The 24,394-nt window shown below is 45.3% G+C and overlaps 1 protein-coding gene across 1 annotated transcript in view; it reads right to left on the minus strand.

The window, feature by feature from the left end:
* Window positions 1–22,867, minus strand: part of LOC146042603 (suppressor of cytokine signaling 3-like) — a 70,925-nt gene extending 48,058 nt beyond the window's left edge. Inside the window, exon 1 of the mRNA XM_083162680.1 lies at window positions 22,548–22,867. The gene's annotated coding sequence lies outside the window, so the exon portion shown is untranslated. The remainder of the gene's footprint in view (window positions 1–22,547) is intronic.
* Between the last annotated feature and the right edge of the window lie 1,527 nt (window positions 22,868–24,394).

Consider the following 24,394-nt stretch of genomic DNA (forward strand, 5'->3'; position numbering starts at 1 on the left):
AACAGGGGGATGCTGGTGTAAAAGTTATCCACATAGAGGTGATAACCCTTATCCAGGAAGGGGTGCATTAAATCCCAGACAATTTTTCCACTAACACCTACGAGGGAGGGGGGGCATTCTGGTGGTTCAATTCTTGAATCCTTCCCTTCATATACCCTAAACTTGTGGGTGTACCCTGTGGTGCTTTCACACAGCTTATACATTTTTATGCCATACCTTGCCCTCTTACTGGGAAGGTACTGGCGGAATTTAACCCTTCCTTTAAAATGTATAAGGGACTCGTCGATACTAATACATTTATCAGGGATGTATAGCTCTGCAAATTTGGCACTGAAATGATCAATGACCGGCCTGACTTTGAATAGCCTGTCAGTCAAAGGTGGGATCATCTCTGGGTGGGCACTGTGCATTATCGGTGTAATGTATAAATTTATGGATTGCCTCAAAACGAGCCCGGGGCATGGCCATACGGTGAAATGGGGTGCTGTACAGAACATCTGTACTCCAATATTGCCTAATTTGTGGCTTTTTTACTATGCCCATATGTAACACCAGACCCCAAAACGTCATCATCTCTACTGCATCTACAGGGGTCCACCTAGCAAATGATGACGTGGGGTTTTGAGCAATAAACTGCTGGGCATATAAATTAGTTTGGTCCACCATTAAATTTATAAAATCATCAGAGAAAAATAATTTGAAAAAGTCAATTTCTCTGAGACCTGTTGAATCAAATTGGATTCCTGGGATGGCCAAAAACTCAGGAACCTGGGGCTCAAAATTGTCTGGTGGTGGGGTCCATACGAGATCAATTATTGGGGGGGGGGTCTCAGCTGCTCTACGGGGGCGTCTTTGAGGGGGTCCCTCATCATCAGAGGAGGAAGAGGAGCTTAAGACAAATCCTTCAAATTCCCCGCTTGCCTCACTGGCTGTGTCAGAGTCAGAGGCAAGCATGGCATATGCCTCCTCCACCGAATACATTCTCCTGGATGACTGGGACGACATTTGGGATGACATTTGGGATGCCATTTATATTTTTGTGTTACTGGTAGTGAAATGTTTCAACACGTGTATAGTGTAGGGGGGGGTACAAACTTTATTTCAACCCGGGGGGTATGTAGTGTGTATGTATGTAGTGCAGAAAAAAAAAAAATACAAAAAAAAAAAAATTGAAGGGTTCAAAAAAAAAAAAATGGAAGGGGTTAAAAAAAAAAAATGGAAGGGGTTAAAAAAAAAAAATGGAAGGGGTTAAAAAAAAAAAAATGGAAGGGGTTAAAAAAAAAAAAGGTCCTGCGGCAAAAATTGAGCACAGATGTTGGTCAGTAACGTCCGTCACTGAACAGCGCTCAAAGGCAACAGGAATTTGATCCAAAAAAAAAAAAAAATAGATCAACCCTGTGCCGAAAAAGCTGATCAGTGATGTACGTCACTGATCAGCGCACAGTGGCCACAGGACACACACAAAATCACAGTGTGTGTAAAAAAAAAAATGTAAAAAAGACCCCACAGCACTCACAAAAAATAAAAAAAGGTGATCAGTGATGCGACACTGATTACCAGTGAGGGGCAGCAGGTGCACAACCTTTGGTGGTACTGACAGGTATATATAAAAAAAAAAACCTCTGTACCCCCAAAAAGTTGCTGATCACCTCAGATATAGTGATCAGCACAAAAGGCGGGGGCAGCAGACACAAAATTTAGCACTCTCTATCACTCTCTGTCACTATCTCTCTCTATCTCTCTATCTCTCACTATCTATCACTCTATGACACTGCAGCAGCAGCACTGACAGGTATATCTATATATAAAAAAAAACCTGCGCCCCCAAAAAGTTGCTGATCAGTTAATTTATACTGATCAGCACAAAAGGGGGGGCAGCAGTCAGTTATATAAAAAATATATAGCACAATCTGTCACTATCTCTCTATCTCTCTATCTCTCTCTATCTCTCTCTATCTATCTATAGCTCTATCACACTGCAGCAGCACAAAATATAGCACTAGGCCTCTCTATCTCTCTCTATCTCTTTCAGTTATATAAAAAATATATAGCACAATCTGTCACTATCTCTCTCTCTATCTCTCTCTCTCTATCTCTCTCTATCTCTCTCTATCTCTCTATCTATAGCTCTATCACACTGCAGCAGCACAAAATATAGCACTAGGCCTCTCTATCTCTCTCTATCTCTCTCTCTCTAACTCTCTCTCTATCTAATAAATCGCAGCAGCACAAGATGTCACAGGATGTCACAAGATGTCACAAGCATAAGCAATATCAATGATCAGGTAAGTATTTTGGATGGGTTCTGGTCAGTATAGGCGGCAGCTGGGCACGGTGACCGCACTGCACGCTATTCCAGACCGGAATGGCGTCTGCAGTGCAGTCACCGTTAGTTTAAACCCCCCTCCATGGCTGTGATTGGTCCGTCGGTCCGACGGACCAATCACGGCCTTTGGGGGCGGGAGGGGTGAGGTGGGGTGACACCAGTGTCACCCTTACACCCCGCGGTGATTGGTGCTGTACTTTACAGCACCAATCACCTCCGATCCCGTGTCACCGGCGAACGTTATTCGCCGGTGACACAGAAAACGCTGTGAATGGCTGTTCACAATGAACAGCCAATCACAGCGATCGCCGACGGGGGGGCGGCATCGCCGCCCCCCCTGGGCATGCACGGACATGTCTGCTGTCAGGGACAGCAGACATCGTCCCTCTGTCACTGCGTCTCTAGACGCAGTGACAGTTTTAAGCCATGACGTATATATACGTCAACGGTCGGGAAGTACTTCCCGGCCATGACGTATATATACGTCAAATGTCGTGAAGGGGTTAAGAAGCACAGGGAACTGCAAACTGACAAACTGATGATGGTTAGCATCCAAGCCCTTTCTAATGCCCCAAACAAAGCTGCATACCAACAACGAAACACCAGGGACACAGGTAGAAAGCCAATTATCTGTTACAACTGCAATAGGGAAGGTCATTACTCAGCTCATTGTAGGGCAGGAAACCCCAGGAGTTACCAAACACATAAGCGAGAGTGGGAATCTCACAAAGGTGAGACACGGAGATACCCAGCCCCTAGACAATGGGAGGAGACAGACAGGTCACGCAACATGCCTCCTCCCCATCTGATGGCTGACACTGTGCTAAGGGCAACCCAGGTCAGACCATAGGAAACAGGTCATACCTGTATCCTACAGCCAGTTAGACTAACACAACACCTTGGAGAGGAACCTCAGGTGAAGGTTGATATAGCTGGAGTAAGGCAAACCTTTTTGGTTGATACAGGGGCGGCCAGATCTGTTCTCAACACTCCTCTTCACTTGGGTTTCACTAACCAATCAGTAGCAGCAATTGGGGTAACAGGAAAAATACAACATTACCCACTGACGAAACCAGCGGAGGTTACAATCGGGCCTTTGCATACCAAACATTCTTTCCTGTTGGCTGCAGCGGCCCCGACTAACCTCCTGGGTAGAGATTTATTATGCAAAATGGGATGTGTCATCTATTGCACCCCCGATGGGGTATTTTTGGACACTCCTAGAAATCTTACACAAGAAGTGCAAGATATGCTGGATAGTCCTCAGAGGCTAATGTTGTGTTCCACTGTTGTAGAATCAAATCCATCTAGGGTAGCTGAAATTACAGCACAAATACCGAGTTCCCTTTGGACTAAAGATGGACAGGATGCTGGGCTGATGGCAAATGTAGCTCCAGTAGAAATCCGCTTAAAAGAAGGCAGGATAGCCCCAAAAATACCGCAATACCCTTTAAAACCTGAAGTTGAGCTAGGAATATTTCCAGTGATCCAACGATTGCTCCAACAGGAAATCCTAGTTAGAACTTCCAGCACGGCCAATAGTCCCATTTTTCCTGTGAAAAAGAGCGGGGGGAGGGGCTACAGACTAGTGCAGGATTTAAGAGGGGTAAACAAGGTAGTTGAGAGCCAATTCCCCGTAGTGCCAAACCCAGCTGTCATCCTAATGCAAATCCCACCTCACTGTACTCATTTCACAGTCATTGATTTGTGTTCAGCATTCTTCTCCGTCCCTTTGCATCCTGACAGCCAGTATCTGTTCGCTTTTACTTACAGAGGAGTACAGTATACCTGGACACGACTCCCCCAGGGGTTCATAGACAGCCCCAGCATCTTCTCCCAGGCCTTGCATGATTGTTTGCAATCATTTCAACCCATGAGTGGTTCGATACTGATACAATATGTGGATGACTTATTGTTGTGTTCTGAATCACTGGAGTCATCAGTGGATGACACTAGACAGCTACTGATGCATCTCTCAGAGACAGGACATAAAGTATCAAAGGATAAGCTGCAATTATGCCAGAACAGGGTTAAATATCTGGGCCACTGTCTTACCCAAGGGCTGAGACACCTCACCGACGACAGAATCCAAGCGATTCAGAACATGGTACTGCCACAGACCCAACATCAGATCCGTACGTTCCTAGGCATGTGTGGATACTGTCGCAATTGGATCCCAGGATTCTCTATTCTGGCATTACCACTGCAAGAGATGGTTTCCTCAACTAAGCCTGATCGGGTCTCTCATACTGAGGAATCTGAGCTGGCTTTCGAGGAACTAAAGGTGAGCCTAACCAAGGCCCCAGCACTGGGAATGCCAGATTATGGGAAACCCTTTGAACTGTACGGAACTGAATCAGGTGGGTGTGCGGCAGGAGTGCTTGTACAAAAACATGGTGATGCCAACCGACCAATAGCGTACTACAGTGGCCAGCTGGACACAGTAGCACGCTCACTCCCAACTTGCTTACGAAGTGTGGCTGCAATAGCACAACTAGTAAGTAAGAGTGAGGACGTAGTGCTGGGACACGATTTAACTGTTCATGCTCCCCATGCTGTCTCTGCTCTCCTAAATTCTGCTCAAACACGTCATGTGTCCTCAGCACGGTTCACTAAGTGGGAACTGGCGCTGATGGCCCCAGTAAATATTACCATCAAAAGATGCAACACACTAAACCCAGCCACATTCCTTCCTCATGTGCCCTCCAAGGCACAAAGGGTGGAGGGTGATGGGAATGTTGCTGAATATGGTAAAGCAGAGTTTAGTGAGAGTGAGGACAAACATGATTGCATGACCTACCTGAATCAGACCTTCACAGCACGTCCTGACATAAGCGACAGCCCATTAAGTGAGGTAGACATAACCTTATTCACAGATGGTAGCTGTCATAGACAGACGGACACGGGAGAGCTGTGCACAGGTTACGCAGTAGTAGATGGAGAAGGTATTGTGGAAGCTGAACCCTTAGGACCACCTCACTCAGCACAAGTAGCGGAACTGGTGGCACTGACCAGAGCATGTGAACTGGCCAAAGGGAAATCAGTTAACATATATACCGACTCCAGATATGCTTTCGGAGTAGTCCATGATTTTGGAGCCCTATGGCGCCTCCGAAATTTCATGACGGCGGCTGGCACACCAGTGGCGCATGCGACGTACATTAGGAGACTTCTGGGAGCTATCCAGCTTCCAGACAGAGTGGCTGTTATCAAGTGCAAAGCTCACACATCAGAGAAAGACCCGGTGTCACTTGGTAACAGCCGCGCTGATGAGGCAGCGAAAAGGGCCGCATGCCCTGTAAATATTTTTACCCATCCCACCAACCTTTGTACACTGAACATGGTATCCACATCCAAACTGATAGACATGCAGAATTTGTGTTCCCCACAGGAAAGAGCAGTATGGAAGTCGAAGGGATGTGGCCAAGAGTCCACCGGACTTTGGAGAGATGGACACGGGAAACCAGTGGCCCCCAGAGCATACCTTCCTAGTCTAGCCGAGGCGGCCCATGGGCTGACACATCTTGGAAAGGAAGGTATGTGCAAGCTGGTAAAGGCCTACTGGTGTGCACCAGGGTTCGCTTCTCAAGCAGGTAGAGTGGCAATGTCATGCCTCACCTGTTTGAGGAAGAACGTTGGAAAAGCCATCCCAACAGAGCCATCCCACATCCCTCCTACAGAAGGCCCTTTCCAGGTAATACAAATCGACTTCATACAGTTACCACCCTGTAGAAATTTGAAATATGTATTGGTTTGTGTTGACATGTTTTCCAGCTGGGTGGAGGCTTTCCCCGCTGCCTCCAGCACTGCTACCTTTACAGCAAAGAAAATATGTCAGGAGTTTGTCTGTAGATATGGTATCCCAAAGGTCATTGAGAGTGACAGAGGCACTCATTTCACAGGAGAGGTCTTCCAAATCATGTGTAAACTCCTGGGGATTAATAGTAAACTTCATACTCCATATCGTCCCCAGGCGAGCGCCAAAGTTGAGAGAATGAATGGTACTATTAAGAACAAATTGGGTAAAGTTATGGCTGAAACAGGGTTGTTATGGCCAGAGGCACTGCCTATTGTGTTGTATAGCATTAGGACCACTCCCAGGACTCCGCTCAACTTGTCCCCCTTCGAGATACTGTTTGGTCGGCAGCCACACATCATGATAGACCCACAGGATGATCTAAAATGTAATAATGAGCTAACTGTACAGTATATCCTAAAGCTAAACAAACAGCTAAGGGAGCAACAAAAGCAGCTGAATTTTCTGAACCCTGATATGCCTACCGAGAATTGTCATAATCTTAAACCAGGAGACTTTGTTATGATCCGAAATTTCTTACGCTTAGGTTGTTTGATAGACCGTTGGGAAGGACCGTACCAAGTTTTGTTGACCAGCACTACATCGATTAAAGTCGCAGAGAGAGAGACTTGGATACATTCGTCCCACTGCAAGAAAGCCAGTAACCCAGAATCCCAGTGTGCAGAGAGCGAGAGAGAAGAAGTGTCGCTAGAAGCATTGTTTCGGGAACACTGCGAAGCAGCCAAGGTCGAGCAACCTGAGCGAACAAAGGTCTAAGAGCAGAGCAAAATAAAAGTCCCCTGGTAGAGATGATGGAAGGACTCCAAGCAAAAGGTTCACAGTTATGCATATATGTCTTTGTTTTCTTTCTGTGTTCTTCTCTTCATCCTAAAATACTCGGTGGCTGCCACATTCTAGAGCGATCGGAGCGGAGTTCTGACAGTGTAATAATGGACCCAGATATGGGTGAGGTAGAATCCCTAAACCAGCTTGACACTTTGCCCATGACAGGAGAAGGTAAAAGGTATGAGGAAAACGTAGTTCAAGGGCTATGTGATGAGTTATTGTCTGGTGAGTACTGTGTCTGTAGATATTGTCAACCTAAAATGGAAGAAGGATGCATCCAGCGATGTCAGTCGACCAGTAAGGCAACTACCGGCCAACATCCCTTGAGTGATTACCACTCATTACTGGGTAAGGTTTTAAACCAAACAGAATGCTGGGTGTGTTCACAAGTATTACATAAAAGGAGTAGTGTAGGCCTAGTCCCATACCCGCTTAATATTTCAGAGATAAGCATATTAAATAAGGGGAGGCCATTGGATAAGAGATACCTGTATACCAGGTCCCCTAGTCTTAGATTACACCCATACCAAGTGGATAAATCCCTGGTATGTATGAACTTCTCAAGTTCCAGAACAATTGGTACTTGGGAAGTGACATGGCAAAACCAGACAATAACTTACTCCCAGCGTCCAGATGGAGAGCCCATAGATAAAGAATTATTGTTAAAAATCCGAACCAGTGGAAGACACTATAAATATGTCTACACGGTGAAGAAAAGTAAAATGATGGCCGGCAGAGTATCAGCCGGCTACTGTAATATGACCCTACAGCCAGAAACATGTGAGGAACGAGTCAGGGAGCAGGGGACGGGGATGTTCTTATGGATAATGTGTGACAAGATAATGAAATACTCTGTCCCTTATTTTCTCCCTGACGATGTTTATTATATCTGTGGTAGAAGGGCGTACAAATGGCTCTCCATGAACTACGTTGGTATTTGTTATCTAGGCAGAGTGTTACCGGAAGTGATGACCCTCACACACGATGAGATGATGAACGTACACAGAGGTATTTCTCCTCCTTACACTCATACCCATTATGACCAAATCCATAAAAGGGATTTAACAATAAGAAAAGAACCCCTAGCTTCTGAAATGATACACGAGTCGTTCGGTATCCAATTCCTCATTGCATTAGATATCACCCATACCGCCCGAGGAGTTATCAATTTTAAATACATACAAGCATTAGCCAGCTTGGTAGATAACATCACTGAGATTTATGATGACACCTTTAGATACACTGGGAAGGAGTTGCAAGCGTATAAAAGAGAGCTAGTCCAACATCGAATGGTGTTGAACTATCTGACAGCCATGACAGGAGGATATTGTGTCACCCTCTCTACACAGTTTGGGGTGAAATGTTGTACATATATCACCAACAATACTGAAGACCCAGAAGAAATCATCGATCACCGGATGGATGAGATTCTTCAGCTTAAATGGGAATTTAGAAGGGAACATAATATCAGCCTGGCAGAAATAGGTAACAAAGTTAGCGAATGGACCTCCTGGTTGAATCCAATGCACTGGTTCTCTGGTTTAGGAGAATGGGCGCAGGGGATCATAGCTAGCATAGGAAAACTCCTTCTCTGCATCGGTGGTGCCATCATAGTCTTTGTGCTATTGTTCAAATGTTTAAAGGTGGTGACCCGGGGAAAGGCAAAACGTACCGAAATCATGAGTGTAAGAACGAGAGATACAGAGGAAGACCAGGGTTTGGTATATGACCCTAAAATCGAAACCACCTCCCTTTAAAGAAACCATATTTGTGAACGTGTATATGTTGTAACCACCCCTGTTTTTATTTTTATCCCAAAATTGTACATTATCCTTCGTGACCCTGAGTAGATTGTTCGATAAATGCGGCCCATCGTTTGTCCATGATCCCGGATCGGCCGAGAGCAGATGGTTTACTCCCCTTATATGTTTATTTCATGTATCCCAATTTCTCCGTTTGGATTATGAATTTCTGTATTGTCGTGTGAAATGTTTTGTAATGTAACAGTTTTATATTTACTGTTAAAGGGTGGACTGTGAAAGTCTAGGTGCACACACGCCATTTTGTGATAGTATGGCCGCCATTTTGGTTCGCAGAGTTGCGCAAATAAAGTTTCCATACCCGAGTATGTGTGACAATGTGGACCAGAAGAGTAGACATACTATCACACATAAATTCATAATAACACACTTACACGAAATGAAATATAGTTAAAAGGTTTAGAACGCCACACATAGCTTAGTTAGCCCTGCACACACCTGTCTGTATCGTGTTTAGTACCGTTCCGCTCAGTTCATTATGCGAAGTATTCCGGTCATTGCGAATATGTCGCAATGTACATTGCCCGATAGTTATGGACATAATCCATATTCCAGAGACAGTTTCTGTTGTAAGTAGTTAACAAAGGAAACTAGCTCAAACCGGTTCTTATCCTTGCTGACGCCGAAACCACCAAACAAAGGACTCTTAAAGTTCACTCCCCTGCACCTGGTCAGACCAGGTACAGCGTCTAACCTCCAATCACAGTGGACCGGACATATGATCTCTGACCAATGAGAATGGCCTTTGACCTCCCCCTTCTGACCCTATAAGATAGGCGACCCGGAGCAGGCTCGGTCTCTTCGGCACATCTACTTTCCCTGGACCTTCCTACCGGACTATAGTTCATTCCTGAACGATAGTGAGCTCTGACCGGACTGCGCTTTGCATACTTGATGAGACGGGTAAACGGTTGCATTTTCACGGTATTTATTCTTATAAGTATTGTTGGCTGATTGTGTCTTGTAACTGTATTCTTTCCCCTTAGTAGAGTCTGTTTAGTATTCATTGTTAGTATATTGTATTACCTGTTATACCTGTTTATTCTTATTTCTGTAACCCCCTTTTTGTCCGTTAGGGACTTAAATACAAACCTTTTTATGGAGTTCTAATCTCCTTATTCCTATTCAGTGGTCGTGTCTGTTTATTCGCATAGTAGCGATAAGGTACATTGCGGACTCTGTCCTTTAAGGTATATTCGCAGATTAGAGACAAAGTACTGCGAAAGGATCTCGTATTAAGGTATTGGTTCTTGGTGCAAAATACACAATAAAAGGTACGCTACGCTGCGCTACGTTTTGTTCGCACGTAGTTAGGTATAAAGGGTAAGCAGGTTACGGACACATTACGTAACCTGCACTTTTCACTCATTGTCTCTCTGGTCATAATCAAATCGTCATTAACAGGTATATGGTCCCGACAGTCGGTATCCTGACAGTCACTAGCCCCGACATCGAGATCCCAACTGGCTGGACTCAGACAGCATGGTGAGTGCAACAAAGCCACTTGCGGGCTCTCTGTGCTCGCCACGCTGCAGGCATGGTGGCTCGCTACCTATTCGATTGGGATTGAATAGAAAGTACATTGCACCGTGTGTACACCCCTTCAGAGCCAGTAGTGAATTTACCATTAGGGTGCTACTTGTTGAAGAGCGTCAATTGGCTGCAGTACTGTCAGTCCAAAATATTTCCCTCTACTGTACCACACACACCATCTTGAGTGGCGTGTGGATGGGTAGGGTATGCACAGACTTGCTCTGTAAGCTGACCTATTTGGGAAGTCACATCTCTTTTTTTTCACTGTAACATAATGCATTGGCAATCATATGAGAGCTTATAATCAAGGGTAAAAGGGGGGCAGTTTTTACTGTTGTGCACCCTGACCGCTAAGCGAAACCCCCCCCCCCCCACCACCACCACCATAAACCTCATCAGCTGCCACTAAGTTACAAACACATCAGAATCAGCTTTATTGGCCAGGTATACTTTCATATAGTAGGACATTGATTTGGATTGCTGGGTAGGAACAAGTAAAAACAGTGACAGTACAGATATATAGAAAAATTACAGATATGCACTAGATGTATGCGGATGAGGGACACTGACATGGGTAACATATTTACTGAGCTGTCCAGCACCCAGGCAGTCATTCAACGGCACCACTTTGTGACTGCAACAGCCAGATAGGTAGACAGAAAAGAAAAAAAAAGCCACACAGTACAAATATACAACACGACAGGGGAGACACGCGGCACACATTTTGGCTAGCAGCACAGTTCCTAGGCAGCCATCAGCGGCGCCATCTTGATCATTGCTACTCACAGCACAGGGCAGCAGTAAAAGGGATCAACAGCCCATCTGCCTTTCAGCACACCACAGGGGTCAGCCAGCGTGGACAGATCCTGAGGCTGTCCCTCTGTGGGGCAAGGTGGGCCAGAGTGTCAGGGGCCATGGCTAGAGCTGCCGCTGGATGCTTGGGTTCAACAGGAGCTGGGGTTGCGGGAAGACAGACTCTCTCAGTCCACCGGAGGTCTCGGCCAAGGGCCTGCAGGCCGGGTATCTCCTCTGCTGTCTCAGCAGGGGATCCTCACATCTTCTGCCGCCAGGTGTCTCTGCAGGGCAGGATACACCCGGGGTAAGGATACTATAGGCCAATGGAGCCACGTCTTACCGCCAGGAGGGCGGCTTGTGGTCATGCCCAATGTGGCGCCTCTTCCTGCCTGCATCCTGCGCATGGGGCACTCGGCGCTCTCCAAACTCCATCACACTCACACCTGTCCTCCCCACGTCCAAGCAGCCCTTGGACGTGGGTCCGGGGATGGGAGCTCACGTGCATGCAACCATCCCCGGCCCCACCAGATGTTGGAACGTGCCCCTTGAACTCCCCAAAAATCCCTTACATGCCCCTCAGACCCATCTCATAGGCATCTTACATGTCAAGAGTACCACATGCTACTTACACCTCCTTACATGTCTAAAAGGACTTCTATGTACAGCTGGAGTTTGCAGAATAAAGGGGAAAATCCCATGTGGTGCAGAACCCAATGCACTCACTTATCCTGCGTGGATCCATTCACACTGCTGACTACCATCATGTCAACCTTTATAATGTCAACACTAGAAACTCAACATTGTTCCACATGTGGGCAGTCACCATGCCAACACTAGAGAATATAGTATAAACAGGAAGGATTAAAACTGCACTAAGAAAGTATCAGGCACGTGGCAATTTCAATAAAAATGAATACATTTAATGTAATAAGCAAATATAACACAATATAAATATAATAAAAATGGTAATATTTGGGCTGTGGTTGGTCACTAGTAATGAATAGTATTGGAAATGACAGTCACCATCTGTATTTACCAGTGCTGGGGAGATTTGTGTATATTTCCCAACAATGGTGCTATTCATCCCTCCCTCCTCGGAATGATTGGTGGGTAGTCAAAGGCCCTTATTCAGATCTGATCGCAGTACAAATTTGTTCTCTAAATGGACAAAACCATGTGCACTGCAGGTGGGGCAGATGTAACATGTATTGCGAGAGTTAGATTTGTGTGAGTTATTTTGTTTCTGTGCAGGGTAAATACTGGCTGCATTATTTTTACACTGCAATTTAGATTTCAGTTTCAACACACCCCACCCAAATGTAACTCTCTCTGCACATGTTACATCTGCCCCACCTGCAGTGCACATGGTTTTGCCTATTTTGAGAACAAATTTGTACTGCGATCAGATCTGAATAAGGGCCAAAATGAGAGGACCTCTTCCACTTTTGGTGTTTCTTTGACCGGGCTTTTAAGGAGGTAGCGTTCCTCCAAAGTTCCAAACTGTGCGTGGATGGAGTCCAAGTTCTGGAAGGATATCCTGCTACCAGATTCTATGGATACTTGTTGGAACTTCTGTAGGTAACGGAGGGATCCTTTGGAGGGCGATAGGGATGAACAGATCCAAGTTGTAGTTGTATGGCACACCAACAGGGGCACTAGAGAATGTAGACATGTTCACTATGTTGACCTGTAATGTCAACATTCTCAGACTGGGAGGGTTAGGGATACTGTTAAAATACTCATGAAAACTGCTACTACCTCAGATCTACACCAGAACGGCTGGTCACATGACTGCAGCAACCTGGAAGTTGTGCATGATATGCTGCTGTAGCTGGGACCAGGTAAGTCACCTCTGGGCCATCAGGGATATTAGGTAAACCTGTTAACATAAGATATGAATATCGAAGTGGACATGGTCTCCAAATCTGCTAAGATTGTCTATAAGCTTGAAGCCGACACTGCATACTTGTCAACATGATAGCTAGATCATAGCCATAACATATCACCCACTCATGGGTTTATTGGAAAACTTCAAAAGGCACCACCTACACATTTTTCACTTGAGGGGCTGGAAAGTACGTATTGGTGACAGCGTGGGGTTGGGGTGCAATAGGTTGAAGTTTTACCTAGGGTGCAGAGGAGCCTTACACTGGCCCTGCTATCATTCTTACAATAATAGAAAGTGGGCTTTAGGGACATTGACAGCTTGAATTGATACAATTAAGGCCTAACTTTCACTATGGGACCTACTTTGTGTAATCCCCCACTATGCCAAAGAAAGGTTCCTTTTAGGTAGGAAATGGGGGTGTCATAAATGGATAGCTAATGATTTCACAGAAAAACCATGGTGTACAAATGCCAGTCATGCTTTCCTTATGCCCAAGGTATGTAAGCGAATATGTCCAAATGTCATCATAACAGGTTCTCGATCCAATGATCTTTTACACTGGGCAGAGTAGCCAGAGACTTCCTCGGCGATGCAATGGTACAAAGATACATGCGGCCTGAATCTGATGTCACATACCCTCCCCTTAAACGCCCAGGCACGCATAGCGGTTTCCCGGACACGACAGTGTTTTCCTAGCACTCCCACTAAATGGGCGGTTTCCACCCCCAGACGCCTACTTCCTCTCAATCACCTAGCAAACAGCTTGCGAACAGAAAAAGTAGCAGGATTTCATCACAGCACAGCCTCGCGTATGAGTACTATCAGACGTACGCTTGCGCAGTTGATCGATAAGGTCTAATTCCCAATATCCAAGATTCTCAACGTTAAGCAGTACTATGGACGTATAGGTTTTCCTTTTTAACACATAACCAGACTTTTCATCTATCATAATGACTAGAAAGAAATTTTACAATTTAGAGAAATTACCAAAAGATAAAAATAAGTCACCCTTTTTCTACTGGCAGTGATGCAGACTTGTTTGATTACTTTATTGTATTCCTATAAACTGATGGACAGCTGAATGTTCCAAGGTTAGGGTAATGCTTCAGTTTACAATTATTGGTAGTCATTCAGTTTAAAATAAAGCAGTAACTTTAATATACGCATAAATCCCTTCATAGAACGTCCTTTATAGAATCTGAGCTTATTTGATGCAATCGCTTAAATATGAATTGGCAATACTTGTATATTATATACATCTTACAACTAAAACGGATATTAAGGGGTGTATTCAATGCTCTGACGATGAGCTAGGACGATGAGCAGTGCCGATATCTCGCCTTCAAAGTATTCAACTGCCTCCCCTTCACTCACCGTTTCCACCTCGCTGGTTCTTTTCAGCAAGGTGGAAATGGCAGGTGTGCCCATTAAAATATCAGGGCTCGCCACAAAATGCAGCGGGTTTGTGGCATTTTCAGAAAACCTCGCAGTTTAAGGGAATCCTCTCCGTCAGCGGAAGGCGAGTATTTTTGCAAAACAGTGAATACGGCGAGGATAGCTTTTCCTCGCCAAAGAAAGCCATCCTCGCCTTACAAACACCCCTTGCCACCCACTTTGAATACCCCCTAATACTACTCATAAATATGTACTACTATGCAGAAAAGCACATCTTTTTGTTCTTTTGCTTTTGTATTCTTTGGCATGTTACTATCTTTTTACGAAGTGTAAGCTCCCACACAATAAACAAGAAAAAAAAAAGGCCAAATGTAATTGGGTGTGAGAATCAAAAAGATTTTGGGAGCATTTTCCCATTTTTTTAAAGCAGCAATCATTTACACTGATGCCCCTTTCAGACCGCACTTTTAAAACGGTAAATTGCCGTTTTTTTACCGTTTTAAAACGGTAATGTGTGCGGTCTGAAAGGTCCAGTCCCACTTAACCGGTTAGAAAATGCCGTTTTTTCTAACCGGTTAAAATGCAGGGTCCTACCCGTTTCTGAACCGGTATTTTAGCGCAAAAATCGGCTCAGAAACGGTATTTAGGACCCAGCCAATGAGCTGGGTCCTAAATTCAGCACAGTGAATACTTAATGAGCGCTCATTAAGTATTCACAGCACTGGAGCCCCCCCCCGCGCGTGTCGACACCCCCCGCGCGCGTGTCGACGCCCCCCGCGCGTGTCGACGGCCCCCCGCGTGTCGACCCCCCCCCCGCGCGTGTCGGCGCCCCCCCCCCCGTGTCGACTTACCCCGTGCCGGTATCTCCGTTGTGGTTCCCGGCACTGCAGCTCAGTATGCTCGGAAAGCACTTATGAAAAAAGTGTCTTTCAGAAAATGGCTGCCCCCCATACGGAAGACAGTTTTTTTAAACAGGGTTTCCTATGGGGCAGCCATTTTCTGGAAGACACTTTTTTCATAAGTGCTTTCCGAGCATACTGAGCTGCAGTCCACAACGGAGGTACCGGCACGGGGTAAGTCGACCCAGGGGGGGAGGGGGGGGCGACGACACGCGGGGTGGGGTGGGGGGGGCGTCGACACGCGCGGGGGGCGTCGACACGCGCGGGGGGCGTCGACATGCTCTCGGTCGACACGCGAGGGGGGGGGGGGGGAGCTGCACGGAGGGGAGGGCTGAAGGCTGCACTGGCTTTGACCCTGTATTTGGAAAGTTTCCAAAAACGGGTCTGCCAGTGTCAAAAAATCGGCACTTAAACGGTAATATACCGTTTAAGTGCTGCGGTGTGAAAGGGGTTTTATCTGGCAGACCCGTTTTTGGAAACGTTTCCAAATACAGGGTCAAAGCCAGTTATGCGGTCTGAAAGCAGCATGACAGACTCAACCTGGTTTTCCAGTTTAAATAGTTGCCGCTTTAAAAAAAAAATAATAATAATAAAACTCTCCCAAAATCTCTCAGTTTTTAATTCTCACACCCTATTACATTTGGACCAGTAAATGTCCAATAAAGTTAAACAAGTAGGTATGCCAAGGAGTTACAATGATTTCTAATATTAGAACATTTCAAATGCTTTAAAACACAAGTGAAATGCATTTAAAAAGCACCAGGTCAGGAAGAACCCGCTTTGGTGCCTTGATGGCCAGAGGGGCAGATGTACTATAGCCTGGGGGAGTGGTAAAGCAGAGAAAAAAAAAAACCTATTAACCGATATAAATCATTTTCCAAAAAACAGCCTGTAAAAAAGGAGGCGATTGGTTGTTAAAGTGGTATACGGTCGTTTGGTCGACATGCATTGGGTGAACATGGCTTAGGTCCACAGGGTTAGAAGTTAGACTAGAAGTCGACAGTCAAAATGTCAGCATGAGTTTTTCACATTTATTTTTGAGCCGACGTGCGGTATTTCATGCCCTACTATCCACTAGGGCAGTGGTTCCCAAACTGTGCGCCTAGGCTCCCTGGGGTGCCTCGGTTTGGTTATCCAGAACAGATTCATATTATTTATGGTCAATGTAATAGGCAAAATCAGTGCATGTGAGGGTACGAGTTCCTCAATCACTCAGACACCGAGCAGATGAAACCAAAATATGGTTTATTTTTATCACAGCACACGAAAGTAGATGAAGACAGGAAAAAAAGAGGCAAATGTAGCATATAAACGTTATCGGGTAGCAGTCCAATGGCAGTCCTTGTAGCAGCAGTTCCAAAGCACAAAACGATCACTTAATCCACACAGCAGTGATAGCATATAAGTCCACACGATACCTAGACAGAGCATCACCTCTTAGTCCAGGACAGTCTATCAAAATCTCTCCCTGGCTTGTGTGCCAGTCATTTTAAAAACTTCCAATTTCCCACGCTTCTCCATACCATCAGTGGGCTTGCACTCAATCCCTATTGGGGGATTCAAGTCAGGTTTATCCCCCCTCCCAGGTACTGCTGCTGCCCATCTGCTTCTGCCCCCTGCTGGGGTCGGTTCCAGTAAGTCTGGAAGTGACCACAGATATGCAAGGGAGCATCAATACAAGATACAATACAACACAAGATTACATTGTGTGGTGGTCACCCCCTGTGGACAACCTTCCTGTTGATAGTAGGGGAATTTGATCACCCCCTGTGGTGATTGTCCTTCAGCTATCCCCCTCATGTAAACAGCAGGAACAATAATCGGCTGATTACATTATGGGCTGATCACCCCCTGTGAAGATTGTCCCTCAGCTTCCACCCTCCTGTGATAGCAGGAACAAAAGTATGGTAATTGGACATAACCTTTTGGTGACTTATTTCCTGGGTATTTCCTGGCAGACCATATTAGGGCAAGAGCAATCTGATCTGAAAATACACACAGATTTGGGGGATAGAAACATCTATGGAGAATAAGAGGGTACCGACGGACTAAAATAGTACATTAATTACTACACCTAATAAAATATAGTAATTACAGATTTACAGTAAATCTGATAACCTCACATTCCTTCCCCTACTATTGTAGTCCCGGTACCAAGCTGTTCAGGAACCAATAACAACCTGGAATAGCGGGATGCAGAGCCGAGAATCTGGGGTTTGGATATACCACCTGAGTCCCACAGGGTGACATCATACCAAACCCATCTTGTAAAAGGCGGCTGGTTTGCAGAACCAGCAAGGGCATGATTACAGTCTAAGTCATACATTGGAACTAACAAGGGATGTAGCGATTCCTCTTCTTCGGTTTCTGGGTACCCCCCCTCTGCAACATTGTAACCTACTAATACTTTTGCCTCGGGCACAATGGGGCAGGGACCACTTTCCACCTCCCCCTCTTGCCCAAGGACCAGGGGCCAAACAGCAGGCCAATATAGGGGCTCTGGCCCTGGCACTTCCACCACCCCGTCATGTCCTTCCTCCCCCAAACCCAAACTAGGGGCATGGCAAATTTCAGTCCAGCATTTGGTCTCAATGTCCAGGGCTGAGGAGGGACCCTCCATCAGGAACAATTCCGCTGGTGGCTGCAGGGCAGGCTGGTCCAAGGCCAGTCCTACCCCCTCAAAAGCCTGGGTCTTACCTGCCGCTTCCTCTGCGCAGTCCTCAGTCTCCAGGATAACCACCTTCCCCAGCTGAATATGCTGGGCAGCCTGAAGCACGACATCATCTGCGACTGGTATGCTTGTGGCCTGGATGTTGTCGAACACTCCTCTAACCCCGGCGATCTCTTCTTGGATGCAGTCCTCATAGATCCCCTGGCAGCAGGATAATAGCTCTTCATCTTCCATCTCAGCAAAAGGGAAGCTGTAGTGCAGATCCTCCTGAATAACCTCCTTCATTATGGGGATAACCTCCCCCTGTATAGAACACGAAGCAGCTTCCTCCCTAGGATGGGGGAGAAGCAATTGCAAACGGTGCCTTTCATCACGCCCCCTGCGACACTGATCTTGCCATGCTGGGGTATCCAGGAGCCCCCGATCAATCGCCTCTTCCTCTGCCACCACGAAGCACTCCTCCAGACACTGCAATTGTTCCCACACACTCAACTGTGCACCGAAATGGAGAATCCATGATCGGTAATCAGCAAATGCATTTGTAGGATCTCCCTGATCGTGAAGGATCTGCTGAAGGATTTCCCCGCGAGTGCAGGATCGGATGGGTATACCTCGCAGCTGACCTTCTGCTATCAGCTCCTCCATACTCATTTCTTCAAGGGCAGTTAGGGGCCCCCCTGACAACGACCCTTCTCTTGCAGTAACAATTAATTCTGTGGCAGACCCCTCGGTTGTCTGCCCAGATTGCAGTAGCCCCCTTCTAGACCCTTCCTCTGGTTCTATCTGGGGCATCAATTTATTCTGGACTTGTCCTTCAGCCTCAGAATATTGTCCTCTTTGTAGCATCTGGGTAACTGTAGCAATCACTTCCTCTGTGAATTCTACAAACTCTGGCTCTCCCAGCAGATTCCAAGAAGTGGCCTCACCTTTACAGTGCAGGAATGCATCCCCCAGGTAACACAACTTGTCCTGAATGCTGGATACTCTCCACCCGCTGACCATCTGCTGAGCTTCTTCCCAGTACTTCCAGATATACTGCATTTTACTGACAATAAATAACAGATTCGGCTTCCCAGCCTGCCGATACACTGAAGAACCTCCATCCCTGAGCTCCTCTGCTACAGAGGTCTTGAGGCATCGATTTTCTTTCCTTGGAAACATTTTCCCTTTCCACAGGAATGACACCTGCTCACTTGCTGAACATCACCTTATTGCATTTTCCGTTTCCTTACATATGGTCTGATCCTCTGTTCTCTGCGCTTTCTGTGCTCGATGGTTGGTGTCTGAATGATCCCACTGTCGCTGCCGCCAAATGTGAGGGTACGAGTTCCTCAATCACTCAGACACCGAGCAGATGAAACCAAAATATGGTTTATTTTTATCACAGCACACGAAAGTAGATGAAGACAGGAAAAAAAGAGGCAAATGTAGCATATAAACGTTATCGGGTAGCAGTCCAATGGCAGTCCTTGTAGCAGCAGTTCCAAAGCACAAAACGATCACTTAATCCACACAGCAGTGATAGCATATAAGTCCACACGATACCTAGACAGAGCATCACCTCTTAGTCCAGGACAGTCTATCAAAATCTCTCCCTGGCTTGTGTGCCAGTCATTTTAAAAACTTCCAATTTCCCACGCTTCTCCATACCATCAGTGGGCTTGCACTCAATCCCTATTGGGGGATTCAAGTCAGGTTTATCCCCCCTCCCAGGTACTGCTGCTGCCCATCTGCTTCTGCCCCCTGCTGGGGTCGGTTCCAGTAAGTCTGGAAGTGACCACAGATATGCAAGGGAGCATCAATACAAGATACAATACAACACAAGATTACATTGTGTGGTGGTCACCCCCTGTGGACAACCTTCCTGTTGATAGTAGGGGAATTTGATCACCCCCTGTGGTGATTGTCCTTCAGCTATCCCCCTCATGTAAACAGCAGGAACAATAATCGGCTGATTACATTATGGGCTGATCACCCCCTGTGAAGATTGTCCCTCAGCTTCCACCCTCCTGTGATAGCAGGAACAAAAGTATGGTAATTGGACATAACCTTTTGGTGACTTATTTCCTGGGTATTTCCTGGCAGACCATATTAGGGCAAGAGCAATCTGATCTGAAAATACACACAGATTTGGGGGATAGAAACATCTATGGAGAATAAGAGGGTACCGACGGACTAAAATAGTACATTAATTACTACACCTAATAAAATATAGTAATTACAGATTTACAGTAAATCTGATAACCTCACACTTGTCGCTTCCAGTTTTTAAACATGTGGATAAACAAGTGAATTCTGTCCCTCACCACATAACTGGACCTTAGGATGACATATAAGCACAACTTATTTAATTGAATATTGTTTTCTGAAATTCTCGGTAGCAAACTTTGCATTTAGGAGTGCCTTGACACATATTCTGATAATCTATTGTGCCGTGATGTGAAAAAGTTTGGGAACCGCTGCACTAGGGTGTGGAGGGAGAATATAATAGTGTGCCGACCAAGAGGAGGCGGTACACTTTGACAGGGCACATTCAGGACAATTTTATTTTATTTATTTTTTAAACTCAGGTTGACTATCAACCTAGGCATTGTTGACCTAATGCTTGTGTCGCTCTTCCAACCCTGACGACCTAAGCCATGTCAACCGCCTGTGGTCGACCCATTGCATGTCAATCTAATATGTCAACCCAATGACTCATACCCGTTAAATTTACAGCCAATCACCTCCTAATTGCCTTTTTACAGGCCATTTTTAAAAATGTTATATAAAACGGTTAATATAAGATTTGTTTTTCTCCGTTTTATCACTGTCCAATGTTTAGTACATAGAGCAGTCCCTCCACTTTATCACTCTCTGAGGCGAAGTACATCTTCTGCAGAGTGTGGGAATAACTGCTTTGAGATATTACTTTCCTTGGCTCATAATGATCACACTAATATAAACATATAAAACGATACTGCTGATCTTGGGTAGACCAGCCAACTCTAGGTTACCGTGCTAGACAATTAGAGAGAGAAAAAAAAAAAGGTAAGAACTTTTTTTTTTATTAGTGAGGTTATCCCCCTTTTACAAACAAAAACAGCCTGTTCGATGGGCAAAGTGGTATTTGAGTATTGCAAAACTCACAACAAAAGGAAACTGTGCGATGTCTCTTGGGATGTAGATAAACAGTGTGAGATAAGGTTCAAATGTCTATTTTAAAACACTCATTGAGCAGATTATTTGTAAAAGGTTACTCTTTGCTCATTGTCAAATGTCCCATTCATTTTCCTAGCAAAAGACAGAATTGGTGCCAATGTGCAGCGCCAGGTTACTGCCGGAAAGCTATACATGTCTTACTAACAAATAGGATACAGTTGTCAGAAGCTAGTATAGATTTTGTAGCAGAACGCATTAATGTGCATATAGACTAATGAGGAAATCTCAATTCAATAATCAAAGCAACCAGATGCTATATATTGTGACACAGAGCAGCTAGATTGTGAGCTCTGATGGCTTACCACAGGTACTATGAAAACTGTATACCATTGGGTTATTTGCACAAGTGGCTCAGACCAGTGGTTCTCAAACTTTCTCCCCCTTAACCCTAGGATGTTTTTTTTTTTGGGAAAAAGGTTTAAATTAAACAATTGTGCTTACAGTACAGCTCATTCTTGGAGTCAGTTATGTGGTGTTTTACAGTTCTGCTTCTGATTGTCCACATGTTTTATGATTGGCAGCCATTAGCACTGGTTTTGCCCATCACTTTGACAATAAATAAATTGATTTAGTCCTGGACCACCAACCCAAGGCAACCCCTGCAATAGCCTCATGGCACCCCATGTTGCCTAGGCACATAGGGCCAGGTGTATTATGCTTTGAAAAGTGATAAAGTTGAGGGTTATAAAGGACCAGTCAATCTGTCATGTTACCAGATGGGTTAAAAATGAATATTAGGAGCTTATTGGCTGGTCCTTTATCACTTCTTAAGGCTTAATACATCTGGAGGACAGTTTGGGAATCACTCCTGTACATTGTCCAAAAAGAGTACGGCGATGTCTAAAAACACATGAAAAAAAAAATTACAACTTGCATAGCACCCCAGAGTCTGCAATCTTGGTCACATGTTATTTCTTTGCAAGATTTGGGGATAAATAAGTATTAGGTCTGTGTCACACAATGACGTGAGATGTTGCATGAGTGTAAACTTCTGCCAAACTGAAATCAACAAGAAAACACACACACACACAAAATAATTCATGCCCAGTGCTATGCATTTGTAATAATAAACTCTGCATTTTGCATACAAGCCTTCCTAATTAGCCAGCTTGGATGTCATCTGATATTCTGTGAACCCGGATTACCCAAAATGGGAGAATGATGGCAAATATTTACCATTTTCCATGATAGAAGAGGAGGCAATTCTGCTTTCCCAAACACTGATACTACACAGCCTTATGCACAGTGTGGGGAAGGCAGAGCTGGGAGGGAAAGGGGAGTGATCTTATGGGAAGTTCAATATAAACATCCATATTATAATTACTATTACTATGATAATACATACCACACCACTTTGTAAAATAAAGGGTTCCTTACCTCTGCTTTTGCACATACACAGCTCTCCCTGTCTTGCTTCCATCCCAGTTGCACAGTTGTCCTGTACCTGGAAAATCAGATGTAACATGATGCATCTTGGTACATAAAAGGCTAATACATATTTACACACGTAGCTCTCAGCCAAAACGTGGGGGCTTTATTTTAGGTAAATGCAAATATTAATCCATAAATAATGCTGCTGGGTGAAAAAGTCGCCTCGGTCCTGCATTCTGCATGCACTTTTCCCATTGGAGTCAGACCCCACTCCACCACATTAGAAGCATTACTTTTTGCATGGGGGAAGGGGGGTGTTTTTCTTGGTGTGTGTGTGTGTGTTTTTGCCTCCCTCCCGAGCACGCTATTGGCCGGAGCAGGGGTTTGGGCTGTGAGCTGAGCGTTTGATTGGCTGCCGCCTCCTCCCCGGGTCCCGCCTCCTCCCCAGGTCCCCGCTCTGCCCTGACGCCCTCCCCTCCCTCCCTCCTTAGTATTCCTGGAAGTGCTGAGGGTGATGTTGGTAAAGGGGTGGACTTGCAATGCTCTATCTCTTTTTTATTCTCTTTCCCTGCATTGCAAATGTCATTACAAACAGAAGCTGAAATGATAACAGGAAGTCACCCCCACCAGGATTTTTTTTTTTAACTATATCTCTCCTAATAATCTTGTTAACGCCTTAATGATTGGAAATGGCTGTTATAGCCCTGAGAGAAGCGTAAACTATTATGTAGCAAGTCAGTCATCGCAGTGCACTAGTGAGACTGAAGTAAACTGTATTTTCTTTGTTGCAAATTGCATGGTGGTCTATAAATGACGAGCATTCCATAGGGCAGCACAGGACAGCACTCATAGAAGTGCCATTGTACCCAGGTGCTGCTGACACAGGCTGATACAGAAAGGGTTACAAAATAAAGTTATCCCATTAGGTGCCCATACACAGAGCGATGCTGCTTGCGAGGCGACGCACGCTCCCCCGCATTGCCAAGCACCAAAAGTATTTGCAGCTTGTATGTTTTGCACTAGATCGCATTGCATATAGTAAAAACGCACGCTGCTTTAGCATATCGCACATCGGCGAAAATCGAATGATTTCTCCTGGGCTTGCAAATATACTGTATGTCAGTGGAAACTGACTTTTAATTGCGGGTGCCGGGGCGAAGACAGGGCGGGTGGCTGACGTCAGCTGCCTGCTGCCGGCACACTTTGTGTCCCACCCTCAGTTGCATGGGATCGGGGCGTTCCCACGTGCCAGCGCCGCCACCACCACCCCTATTCCGCCCCCCTCCCGCCCTGCTGCAAATGGCCTGGCGACAATGTAAATAACAGAGGCCGTCCGCAGTCGGGGTTTGCTCATGCGCAAACCCCAACCATCGAGGCAGGGGACAATTTTGGTTCACTGCGAGTGAACCAAAATTGGCCCCTAGATGCCATGCAATCTAGTTCAAAATGCAAGATCACATGACTCAGTGTATGGGCAACTTAATTAAACTTTCATAGCCCGGGTGGATGCATGCCAATTATGGCAAATTTGGTTAGGTTATTATTTGGAAGATACATACAGTCTACTATCTATCTATCTATCTATCTATCTATCTATCTATCTATCTATCTATCTATCTCATATCTATCTATCTATCTAGCTATCTCATATCTATCTATCTATCTATCTATCTATCTATCTATCTATCTATCCATCTCTCTTGACAATATCCTGTAATGATCCTATCTTTATAATCCGACTTAGCTGACGTCACTGTTAAATTAATTGCAGCCAAACATAACCTCAATACGCTAATAATTGACAGATTGCAATAGTGTTCCCAGGACAAAAAAAAAATCAATTTACCATATGA

Source organism: Crinia signifera, chromosome 19 (assembly GCF_055691185.1).
Source record: "Crinia signifera chromosome 19, ASM5569118v1, whole genome shotgun sequence".
Taxonomy (NCBI): domain Eukaryota; kingdom Metazoa; phylum Chordata; class Amphibia; order Anura; family Myobatrachidae; genus Crinia; species Crinia signifera.